Raw genomic sequence first — 9,513 nt, 5'->3', positions numbered from 1 at the left:
TGTAGGTTCTGACCAGAGCACCAGCTCCATTGCTAGTCATGAGCCCTCCACAAGGGCTCAGAAACCCACCCGTGGCCAGCCCCCAGACTGTCACAGCCCAGGATTGAAGTGTCACATCTGGCTGTATGCCATTGCTGGAATATACATTCCCCAGAGGCGAGAGAGAGTCAAAATCAGGCTGCAGCGGCCAAAAACAAAGTCTGATCCCACCTTGCTCAGCAGGCATTCGGAGAACACTCACCCCATCTCGGTGCTATCACTTGGATTCTCCTGGACAAAGCAGTCGTGAATAAGCATTTTGCATCTCTAGGGGTTCTATTCTAGCTCAGCGCCTAGTGGGCCCACTCTATAGAGAAGAATTTAAAGAAGTGGCCTGGCTTAAGAACATTGGTAATCCAGTCTTCCAGAAATAGATCTGCCAGAAGGGCCCTCTGCCCGCTCAGGAAATCCAAGGAAGTGGAGATTATAACGTTATGACACCAAATTGTCCTTCAGTGTCTTCAAGCCGATCTTCCATTTCCATTGCCCTGGACCTGAAGCCTGCCTGCAGGTCATGGACATTTTTAAAGATCGTGACAACTTCTTCCATGATGACGTGACCCACTCAGCAACCTTATGTAGGTCCAGCCGCACATGGTTTATGTCCATGGTCATAGTGTCCATTTTGGCTTTCAGGGCCACATGGGAGCCATGGATAGCTTCCAGTATTTCAGTGGTGCTACGATGTGGCTCTCCCAGTTCTGGGCTCCCCTGGCCCCCTTGTCCCGACTCACTGGTTCCAGGGCCAGGTATTATATACTGCCCAATTTTGTTAGATTGTGTCCCCCTCTGTGGTTTGTCTTTCGCCTTGATGAAGTAGGGTAGGGGCATAGTACACCCTGAGGGCAATCAGGCAAGCGTCCACCGTGGGGCTTGTAGGGCCCATGGTCTCCAGTGTCCCACACAGGACCTTAGGGCTCCCCCTCAAGGCAGGGAGGGCTACCACCCCCATCCATGTTGCACCTTATTGTGGAGCTTGCAGTTCAGTTAGATGCTTCTCCCTTGTGGAGCAAGTGACAGATCACCCCTAGACTTCCAGCAGCACTCCACTTCACCAAGGCCTCTCTTTACCATGAGTCTGTTGCAATCCCATCCAACCATCTGAAGCAAGGCCATGCAACCTCGCTCAGCCGCCACCAAGTGCAGGCATGTCCAACCTCCCATTGCTGTGGCCCTCCAATTCAGCACACTTCGCCTGCACTGTGTGTGCATCTGCTCACCCACTGATCCTTGCCTCGCATCCCAGCAGCGTCCCATCAGGAAGGATTGACGTTTCACTCTGGTGCTCCACAGGGGGTACCTAGTCAGCCGAGGTCCATGCTCCCTTTCAGACAGCCAACTGCACCTCTGGCAGTCACTGCTGCCGTCACCTCAAGGGGCGGCATCTTCATAGACAGGGTGCCGCCATCTTGAGGGTCCTCGGCGGTCCGCTCCACAGCTCAGAGCCTCCTCAGAAACCCCAGAACCTCTTGGGGTCCCGAACTCGACTCAGCAGCCTCACTTCATGCCTCAGTACACCTTTCGTGGTGCGGCCTTCAGTCAGCAGGCCGTCTTGCCTGGTAGAGATCCCCGCTTAACACCAAGCCATTCCGGGGAGGCCTAGCTTGGATAATCATCTCCAGCCACGTTTGCAAGCTTCCGCTGCCTCCGGCAGTTCAGTAGCAACTCTGAGCCCACAGATATACAATTGTTGTACGAAACTTTGGAGAAGAGGGGATATACCAACCTGACACTTACTGTGTGTGAAAAATGCTGCTTTATTGGAAAACAGGTGCCCTCACAATTCAAACCTTGGCCTTTGCCTTACAAAACTAAATACCTCACTATACAGCCAGTCATCTACCAAAGCTCATCCCCGCCCCTACCCTACTCCCGCCCTTTAAGCGTGACCTTGCGATCTAGTGCTCGTTAACTGATCCAACTGTTTACTCCCTGTTGAAACTGTTCCTATCATTAACAGCCTTGTGCTGCAACCTAACAAATGAACTTGCAACTAGCATAACTCCTAATGCAACGTTTTACTTTCTGTCCTGTCCTGGTCTGCTGTTGCCCCCCACCTTTTTGTTCTCAATGTGTAGTGCCAGCTTCGCTATCCATACCTATTTTTATACCAGGTGAAACTCCCTGCCCCCGCCACTAGAAAAACGTTGCCCGTCTGACTTTTTCTACCCCCCCCAAGCCTATTGTTCCTTTAACAGCTATTCCACTATTTCATCCATGTGCAACAAATACAGTTCCATGCCCATAAAGGACAGGTGGACCCCGTCACCACGGAAAACTCCACATCCTCGTATTTTAAGTCCAGATGCTCCAAACAAGTAATCCCTGCTTCCCCACTGAAACCTTTCAGCTCTTTATTGACTTTCCTGTGTGTGTGCTCAATCGCACCTGGTTTTGTAGCCCCTCTCCAGAACCTCCTCAGTTGGACAAACGGCGTCCAAATCACATGACATCCCTGCCACTGCCTTTTGATCTCCATCAAATCCCCCTTCATAGCCTTCAGCATGTCAAGGCCCATATACACAACCAAATCATTCTCCCCTAAGTGTAGCAACAGCAGGTCCAGACAGGATCCCCTGATTGCTAACCTCTATAACACCAATAGCAATTCCTGCCATCTCATACCCCCTTTTCTCCCCCAGTGCACATGATAATGCTCCTGGTCCAATTCCAAATTCCCGCCAATGGTGGTTTGTTGCGCCTGACACTGTGCCCACTTTATGAACAATTGCCCCACTATCCACATTGAGATGCCACTCGCATTGGAACTTGGAACCACACCTGCGGAATCAAAAACACACAGCTAGATGCTGCCACCCAAACTCATCTCCCTTTTCGCACACACATACCGTTTATAGCAGTCGGACTTCCAACTAGCTTAATTGGCGTAGGCGCCCTTTGGTCCAGGAGCGCCTTGTATCCCTCTACCCCTAGTCACCCTCCACTGTTCCACTGGGCTATTGAGGGAAAAACATTGTGACCAGGTGTTTTCCCCCACACTTGGAGCACTCATGTTTAAATTTGTAGGGGTGTCTGGAACAAAAGCCTCTGTTAAAGTTCTAGCATGCCCCTGAGGTAGGTCTCTGAGGTCACTGTCCCATCCCCGCCCCGGCCGAGGCGGGGAAGGACTGAAAGGGCTGATAGAGTACTGGGAGCGCACTTGCAGTATGAGTAGAGGCCGCTGACTGTGAGGATGCCATCCACTGCATCAAAAGCTTGGAGTCCACGTCCCCCCAGGCTTTGTCAGGATTCACACTGACCCTTGCCCAAAACTCCTCGTCATAATTGAGCCAGGCAAAAACCCCAAAATGCATCTGTGCCTTTCTAATAATATCCATATACTTTAAAAAAAGCGCTATGGCCCTGTCGGGACAATTCTTGCAATATATGCTAGCATATATCAGAAAATCAGAAGTCCAATTATCCACAGTAACCGGTACCCGGGGTGGCCTGGCTAACTCCCATTCCACTTCCCTGGACCCTTCCTTCACCTGAATGTCCCCGTGCAGTAGCTTAAAAACATCGACGTACTCATATTTCCAGATCCGAGCCTTTGTCTTGTCCGCCACATGCGAACCCAACGGCATTGCCAACCCCATGTATGGAAGCCTTTTCTTGTGCCCGTCCACTTTATTCTCCCCGTCTTTTTCCTGTAGCATAGTGCTCACACTTTTTCCCACACCAGGCGCTTCTGATACGCCTCCCATCTTACCAATGCCCCCTAGTGTCGCACTTGACACTGCTGCCTCGTGAACGGAATGATCACCTACCCCAATGGACTTGTGTGTTTTTGACACAGTCGTAGCCTGCTCACTACCTCATTCTCATTCTCATTTACCTTGAACTCTGGGCATTGCCCTATGCATAGCCATCGTCAATGGCCGCTCTCGGTCTTCATTCCTTGCTGTCCCTTGCGATGTGCGAGCCGCCGTTGATGCCTGCAAAACAGAAGTAGAAGAGGGGGTTGCACCGCTCCTGCGCCCCTTGTCCCCCCGTCACCTTGCTCACCTTGCCTTCGTGAATCTCTCCTTCCTCCCACTCATCTGACTCCTCATCATAGTCCAATTCCACAACCACCTCATCGTCCATTGCACACGCGCCCTTCACACCTCTCTCTTCTATTACCTAACTCCATTCGCCCTGGTCCTGTCCCACGTGGTGCCTACCACCTCTGCTGCCGGCATGGTCCCGCGATGTAGAGAAGGCCGCCGAAGATGCCTCTAATGCTTCAGACCAATGTCCTGAGGCCGTGGTATGCCCCGGTTGTTGTCACCTTCCTTAATGCCAGACCCTTTTACTGGCTTGTACTCTCCGTGCCTCTCATGGCCATGTGCGCCACTCGTGCCCCTCCGCATGGGGACCCCTCAGCCACATTAGCCTCTTGCATGCCCCCTCTCTCCTTAGGGACTCACATCCAACTCCCTAAGTCCTCCCCAGGGGATACACCAAGAGCCGTCCTCAAACTCCCCACCTTTCTTTTCGGTTGCCTCCCCCTCTCCAGGGCCTCCTCCCTGTCTCTGCACACCATCGCCCACCTCTCCTCTGTCTCCGCCACTGCTTTCCGTTGCTCATGGATCCTGGCCTCAATATCCACAGTGGACCAGTCCTGGGGTATTTCTGGGCTCGGGAACCGCTTTTGAACCACTAAAATGTGAGGTCCCCCTTGGCCCTGACCTGCTGCTCCCTGTCCAGCCTTCTCACTTACTCCTGGCAACACCTTTGCTGCAATGGAGTCATGATCTGCCCGTTGCACAGAATCAGGGGCCCCACCCGTCCCCTCAATGGCATGTTCGCTGGGCCCTGCCCCATCCTGAGTGCCTGGGGTGCTGCCCATACCACCAGGGCCCTCTGATAACTCTGGTGCCTGCCCCTGTCCAATGGGGGCAGACTGCAGGCAAGCTGCACTACCGGCAGCATGTGAAGGCCCCACCGGCCTCCCTCCACCATGCTGACACTAGGCCTTGCGGAGCATGACACATTTTTTTTCCACGCCCTCTCCCCCGGCAAACGCCTCGTGGGCCTTTCTGCCGATGTGCAGGCCGCGATCGCAGCTGCCACGCTCCCAGGTGCCGCATGCGCAGGGCGCGACATTCCCACCCAGGCCTGGTCTAAGACACCAGGCCTGAGGAAATTCGCGTGGCCGGCTTTGCCTATAATACGAAGCGCAGCCCACACCACGGCTGCATCGTTGCCTTGATCTATGCTGAAAATATCACACCTACCTAAATTTCCCAGGGGACCAGACAAACCTCCTCTCGTGAGTGAGCTGGCACGTAGGAGGCCGGTCCCCTTTTCCCAACCCCTATTTAAACTCTTTGCTACTCCCACCCCCATGTACCTCTACCCCAATCCTTGTCCCCCTGTGTCACTTCCCCTGCCCCGAATATTCCCAGGGAGAGACTAGACCATGTCTGCTCTCCGCAGAACCCTCCATTATCGGCTGCTGAGTAAACGCGGCCCCTCCCTCCCACTACATTGGTCCCTCATCGTAATGCTGGGGAAGTAGGAGCGGCAGCTCTGTGATGACATTCTGATGCCCGAGCAGCCCCGTGGCTGCCTGTGCGGACTTTGCGACAGCGCTTTCTTTTTGCGGCTGATAGGGGTCTCATGAAGTTGATGCTCGGTCTGGCAGTGCTGGTGCCCAAGAAGTCGGTGAAGGCTGTATGTCAGTGTGGAGCACTGGGATGGCTGGTTTTGTAATAGTGCTTCTTTTTTTAATGGTGCTTGTAGTTCAAGTTGAACTGCACAGTGTCAGTCAGTCAGTCAAAAGAGAAAAAGTTTATTTAGACTTTTGTCCATTAAACCAAAAACAATGGTCCAATTAACTGTGCAAGATATCCCATTTAGTATTTAACCCACATGTACAAATTCCCCCTGGATCTATCATCGTCATTTGCAGGTTCTCATTAGTGTAACAGGGGTCGATTGCGATCCTTAGCTATACAATTCACTTCTAAGCTGGATGTAGTATATTTACGTCCAGAAACCAAGTTTCATTCTGCCATGAGGAGCACATAAAATAGACATATTTTTTCCCCTTAAGATATTGTTGATCATACTTCTGAGACAATTCCCACATCATTATCTTGAGCTCACTTTTAGCAACCTCTATATGTAACTTCTGCGGATACCAATTGACTCACATATCCCTACTAACTTTCTTTCTACGCAGTGCACTGCCTCCATGACAACGCAACTGATGGCCCCATGGCAAGACTGTGGAGATTGCTGAAAAATGTAATTGTTACACTAAGCTAATTTTGAGTAGTATTACGCCAATGGTGCAGGCAAGGGTACACTAAGTGGAGGGTTGAGATCCGCGAACCCCCTTTTTCTGTCTTGCCTGGAAGGAACCAGGCTTCCTTCTGGACTGGACCAGCTGCAAGTGGACTAGGCTGTCAGGTTTCTCGCTGCGGGGAAAGTGCTCTGCATGTTTAGTGCATAATTTATGAGGCGCAGTTCGACTAACCCGGTTGAGGATCACTGGCTAGCTTTTTGTAAAACAATCTTTCAGCAATAATTCAGAAGTAACTATGTCAAGCTCTTATTGGTGCTAGTTGGTGTTAATATCTGGCTGGTTGAAGAGGCACTCTTCTAAGGCACTATGAAATAGCACTTTAAGCCATCAGGCACTGGCAACTTTGAAGCATCAGCCTTCGTGCACAGAGTAAAAAACATGTGCCATGGGCGAATTGCAGCTCACAGCAGCCAAAGGAGTTAAGGAAGGCATCTTCCATGAGTTCAGAGGAAAATCTCATCATACTGAATACGGTTGAGGCAGATGGTATGTTCATACAGGTGGGGGGATGTCCACTGGTGTCAATGACTACCATTGTATCTCTGGATCATAGTAGTAAGCCTGCTTGGGGGGGGGGTCTGATGGCAGCACCTAAAGCCAAAAGATAGTCCTTGTTTTCGAAGGTTAAACCAGCTGCAGGTGCTTTGGAGGCTCCACAGGACTCAGCTTTACAATTTTCTTGTGCAACACCAGCCCCAGCCCCCAATCCCATGGTGAGTGTCACTTAGTTGCAGGAGTCTGTCCCTCCTGCTCAGACAGAATTGCCCTGTGGTTTAAAGCCTACTAGCCATTTTAAGGAGAAGAGTTTGGCGGACCTAGGGACACCTGCTCCCTTTGGGTGGGATGCAACAGGAGGTCCAACAGCCAGATCTGTGTCCTAAGTCAATTACTATGCAATGGGATGCTAAAATTGTGCTTAATCTAATCTTGGAAGAGATCAGAGAATTTAAAGCTTCACAAGCATCTGAAATAGCTGCCCTCCATGCGAGGCTCAAAATCTTACTGTAATTCAAGATGATCTGTAACCCTAACTTAGAATTAAGCACTAAGAGGTATTGGCCAAATCATGCCCCACACACTTACATTAGTGTTATAGTATCTGTTTGAATAATACACTTTTTAAACTGCTTGTTTGTATTGTTTTTCCGATTTACAGGTTTATAAGCAATAGATGATTCTAATACGGAATTCCACAACGCTCATTTTATCATCCTGGCAAAGGATAACTCGCTGAATGTTCTCTTAGAGATTTTAACCTTTACCTGTAGCCTTACACCATCTTTATAGCATGTACTGTACCTTACTAAGCCAACATACCGGTTTCTTGAATAATATTTCTGGCGTACTGTGTGTAAAGAGACCACAAACACCCGAAAACCGGGCAAAATTGTCCAATGTCAGCAGTACCTTTAAAAACGACGGGCTTTAAATAGAGATTAGCAGACATGGTACTCATTTACAAATACAACGGAGGACCCTATCAAACTGATGGTTCGTCCATCTCATTTAGAGAAGAGTGGACTGCCTCCTTTACATCAATGGAGCCCTTGTTGGCTCTGTCAATGGACATCCACATCCAACAGTCCAATGAAGTTGGGGCCATCAAAGTAAAGCAATCACGCCATCCACTCTATTTAGTGTACTGTCTGTTTTTTTATGTTCAACACTGCCAGAACAAAACTGTAGGTGAGGAGCAGAAAAAACTAATAATGATCCACACGCCCTCGAAACTATAGGGGTGTAGGATTCATTAGTCTTTTGTTTTTCAAAAACACTCTCCCACTTTGGGAGTTGGTTTTTGAAAAACAATAAAAATGTGAAAGGTTTTATGACTGGTTATCAGGGGCAGCTCCTCTGCAGTGGCGGAGGAGCGTTGCCCCACTGCCTAAGAGCCAGCAGTAGAAAACTAAAACAATACTTGAATATCATTTTATTAATTTTTCTGCTCTGGCTCAGCCAGCATGTGAAGGGAGGAGTAGGGCCGGGCGAGGTGGGAGGGGGGATGAGGAATTGTGTGCACTAAGTGCACATGTGTGTTTGAAGGGCCTAAGACAGCCGCCCAAAAGCACAAGTCCACTTAGGTTTCTCCTGCCTGGCTGTGTACACAGCCAAACTGGAGAAACTGCATTCCACAGGGTTGTGTCTGAGCGGCAGTCTGAGCTGCTCAGATCAATCCTGATGCTGCTTTCATGCTAGCTTGAGCATGAAAGCAGCACCAGGATTGCTGGGAATCTGTTCTGGTGTCCCAGCAAATGCTAGGACACTAGAACAGGAAAGGAGGACTAGAGAGGCACAGGAGAGGACAGTGGTGGCGCAGAACTGTAAGTCTTTTTTTTAAATTTATTCTCCCCTCTCTGTCCCTGTCATTCCCCCACCCCTCCCCTTGATATTTGTTGCAGCCGCAGCTGCCATTCATTAAAAGGTGCCGAGCTCACTGATGGGTCAGTTGTTATCTCTAAATTTGGTGGACTATAGTCTATCAGGTTGGCAAACGTAATGACCTTTTCTTCCCTGACTCTAAATCTGGCCCTATGTTTTTAATTTAATTATGTAAACCATGTACAAACAAATGTGAGGTAGAAAATGCATTGTCTTAATAAGCAGGAACAATCTTCTGTGAGAAGAAGCCAAGACAGTGAAAGAAGGTGGGATGAAAGTGGGATTAGGAAGTGTCTGTAAACAGTCATTGCGGGTCACTGAAATAAATGCAAACAAGATGAATTAATGAAATTAATCTATTTACACTTGAATACTAATGATGGCAATAAATATGTTGCTGTGAATGGATAGCGGGCTTTTCAAGCTGTAGTAATGCATCAAACGTATACCTGCAAGCTCAAGTTCACACCTGCGTGAGTCACCTAATGCACACCATAAAACCAACTCACACTTTTCTTCAAACTGAAACTACAAAATCATACCTTTGACTTTTACTGTTAAAGGTTTCTTCAATATAGTTGTTTCCTTTTCCATTTTATGTGTTCTAAGTCCTTTAGAGTTTTACATATTAAACAAGACATGAATATTAAGAAGCATTCTTAAGAAGGACTGTGGAGTAAGTGGTGGAGAGTGCTAGAGACTCAGGGCCTCATGACCAGTTTGGCGGTCTCAGGACCGCCATGTTGGTGGTGGCGGTCGTACTGTCAATAGGCTGGCGGAGAAGACCGCCAAATTAT

This window comes from Pleurodeles waltl, chromosome 9 (assembly GCF_031143425.1).
Source record: "Pleurodeles waltl isolate 20211129_DDA chromosome 9, aPleWal1.hap1.20221129, whole genome shotgun sequence".
NCBI classification, from domain to species: Eukaryota; Metazoa; Chordata; class Amphibia; order Caudata; family Salamandridae; genus Pleurodeles; species Pleurodeles waltl.
This window is presented reverse-complemented; position numbering follows the sequence as displayed.